Source organism: Cyprinodon variegatus, unplaced genomic scaffold, assembly GCF_000732505.1.
Source record: "Cyprinodon variegatus isolate N-32 unplaced genomic scaffold, C_variegatus-1.0 Scaffold303, whole genome shotgun sequence".
In the NCBI taxonomy this organism is placed as follows: Eukaryota; Metazoa; Chordata; class Actinopteri; order Cyprinodontiformes; family Cyprinodontidae; genus Cyprinodon; species Cyprinodon variegatus.
The window spans coordinates 927,083-930,309 of record NW_015150756.1 but is presented as its reverse complement, the minus strand read 5'-3'; the positions used below and the strand labels follow the sequence as shown (position 1 = coordinate 930,309).

The following is a 3,227-nucleotide window of genomic DNA, read 5'->3' as shown; positions in this document are numbered from 1 at the left end:
TCTTAGATGTCTTTGTTTAGTATTAATATATTACACAAAGGAAAATAGAACAAAACTCCAGAGTATATATATTTTTTAGTTTAGCTGAAAAATAAAGTCAATTAAACAATAACTGAAATTAATGGGGAAACAGCTTATTTACATACTATGTAAGGTGACGTTGACTGCATTGCTGAATTCTCCTGATCCAGACTCACACCAGTACACGGCTTCACTGGGCCAGCGACTGTTAACTCTGCATGAAGATCCAGTCATTGTTCCCCAATTGGAGCAAACTGATAAATAGGCTGAAAATCCGGTTATTTCAAACTTCCTCACTCTCCAGTCAGCTGAGTTTCCCTGACAGCTCATTTGGACATATTCTAAGATGAAAAGTTTCTTTCTGTCAGGTTTCACTGTGAGAGATGCTTTTGGAAGAAGACCTGACATTAGCAAATTAAAAAAATGAACAAAATAAGTAAAATAGGAATTCATTTGCATCATCTGTATTTACTGTTTCTTTCCAATCATAGCAGTGCTAGCAATCTATAAAATGTTTTGAATTAACAAACATTACAGATAAAATCTGTGATCAGAAATTAAAATCTGATAATACAAAAAAAACATAGTTAACTTGGAAGAAAAACAATTGTATTAATACAATTTCATGAAGTATGAAAATGTATATGTGTTATCAAGTAGTATTGCTTCACCCAAACATTTGTTTAGTTGACAAAGGGAAACTCACTGACCTGCAGACCAGACAAACTTTGGTTCACTGTAATCAGTTAAACTCTCTGGGTTTGCTCTTCCAGCTCTACATGCATATCCTGCTGTGTGTCTCTGTCCATGAATGATGAAGGAGTCCTCTACAGTCCCATTGATGCTGTCAGGCAGTGGCTTATATCTATAGTTATTGTTCTGTAGATCAGGAACAGCTTTATACCAGTAGAACACCCAACCAGGAGCTGGATATTTAACCTTACAGCTTAGAGTGACTAAGACTTCAGGGCTGAGCCATGATGGAGACACAGTCAGGATCGGTCGCCATGCTGTTTGGAGAGAGATTATCATATATTTTTTATATTATTTTAGGTGCTCAAACTTTAAAATTTCACATGTTTAAATATCAATCTACAGTAGTACATAATTGAGAAGTGGGAGGAACATTCTAAATGTTGTTTAACTTTTTTTTTATAAAGAGAGGCAAGAATTTCTTGCAAGCTCGTTTCATTTTCTAAACCAGTGCTAACATTTACTTTAAAACTGTAGTCATGTAAGTAGCTCTCTGGTGCTTTGTGGGTTTGGGGTTTTGCAGACTTCCTGTTTTGCTTGCAACATAATATATGGCCTCTTTTTAGCTTTTTTAACTTGTTGACATTGTTTTTTTTGTCATTCATTCATCTTCACATAATTTATATAGTCAAGCCCTTGAGGAAATAAAATATCCTTTTCTCACCTGAAGAACCGGCAGAAAGCCTTTTCAAAAGCCTATGAATATGGCATTAAAAACTGTGACTATGGCTAATTGCCATCAATTGGCCAAAAACTACACACAAATATATCACTTGAAATAATTTTCTGAGGAATATTCATAAATAGAATATGCTTTTCACACCTGAAGAACCGGCAGAAAGTCTTTTCAAAAGTCTATGAATATGGCATTAGAAACTGTGACTATGGCTAATTGCCATCAATGAGCCAAAAACTACACACAATTATATGAACTAAAACTATTTTCTTAGAATATCCATAAATAAATATGAATGCTAATTCGCAATTGGCCTAATGACTCATGGTTATAACAATGTAGGTTATTAAAATGATTGTTTAAGTGTCTATTTAAAAACATACATGACAAAGAAATCCTAGATGTACACAAGATGCCCTTGCCAATTGTGGTTATTCTGAATAACATCTAAAGAAAAGGACTGCCACAAGCCACATTGGAGACACAAAAAACATGAGGAAGCAGGTGCCCTGGTTAGGGGACAATATCTTTTCAAACGTTTTGACCTATATATAAAATCATATGTATCCCCTCAATGAATCATCATCAAAAAAGTGGGGGAGTGATTTTTTCAACAGTGCTTAAAATGTGTGACAGAGTTGACTGAATTAAATTAAATTCAGTTTATTTATATAGTGCCAAATTCACAACACATGTCATCCCAAGGCACTTTACAGTTTAACCAGATCATACAGTCAATGATGATACATAAAGCTAAATAAAAGGCTGTCCTGGTGGAAAACTTGTTAGAGGTTTCAAAATACTTGACATTAGGGTGAAGTTGACCTTGCAGAAGAATGAAAAACCTAAAAGATATATCAATGCAACAATCTTCAATACAACAGTTGAGATCGAAGCATCAATGTTAGTCTTGTAGAAATTCAAAATATAAAACAAACTTAGAATCTGTGGCAAGGCTTGAATATTGATGTTCACAGACAGCACCATTCCAGTCTCACTAAGCCTGTGCTAAAAATAATAGTCACATTTCAGTAGATAGGGGTACAGAAACACAATTTAAATCAATTTTAAATTTACACTTAGTTTACATTTAGTTGCAGCACAAATTAGTTGTATGAATGATTTGCTTTGGGAGGCAATTATTCTAATTTCCATAATAAAAGCCTTTTTAAAAAATATTTACTAGTTTTTCTCTATTTCTGACAGATGAGAAAAAATTAAAAGCTTAAGGATATAAAATATTTTAATGGTCAGTTACAAGTGTTAATAGTGTTGGAATATGGTTGTTTGATTTTAATAAAGAAGGATAAATGATAAGAAAAAAATTTAACAGAGAAAACAATCTGATAACCAATTAACAGAAGAACTAAAGTCTGTTTAGTTACCTTGAATGTTTCCACAGCAGAGCAGTAAACTGAAAACTTAAACAGAAATGTACAGTGATTGTATTAGCTGATAATGGAAAACAGAAATTCAGTAAGATATTAAATGTAGTGCTTAAATCCCAATCTGAACCAAAACAAAACAGCAGTGAAAAAGCTGGTGTGTGCTCTATATACTTTACTGTTCTAGTGTGTATTTTTAAACTATATCAAAGAGGGAAAGTATTATACTTACAGTGTAGAGTTGGAACAAAGAGCAAGGTGTGGCCCATCTTCCTATCGAAAACTGACAAAATTATTTGGAGAAATATTTACATTTTTAGAAAAAACCCATGCTCAAACTAAAGCATATAGAGAGAGCCTTATTTCCACCAAGAGATCAGAGGTTTTCTAAA

The 3,227-nt window shown here is 33.3% G+C and overlaps 1 long non-coding RNA gene across 1 annotated transcript; it reads right to left on the bottom strand.

Moving 5' to 3' along the window:
• Window positions 1–152: 152 nt before the first annotated feature.
• On the bottom strand, window positions 153–3,204 carry LOC107090623. The gene is made up of 4 exons (XR_001481489.1): window positions 3,068–3,204; window positions 2,836–2,871; window positions 732–1,031; window positions 153–422 (listed from the first exon to the last, which is right to left on the bottom strand). It is a non-coding gene; the product is annotated as an uncharacterized LOC107090623 (long non-coding RNA).
• Between the last annotated feature and the right edge of the window lie 23 nt (window positions 3,205–3,227).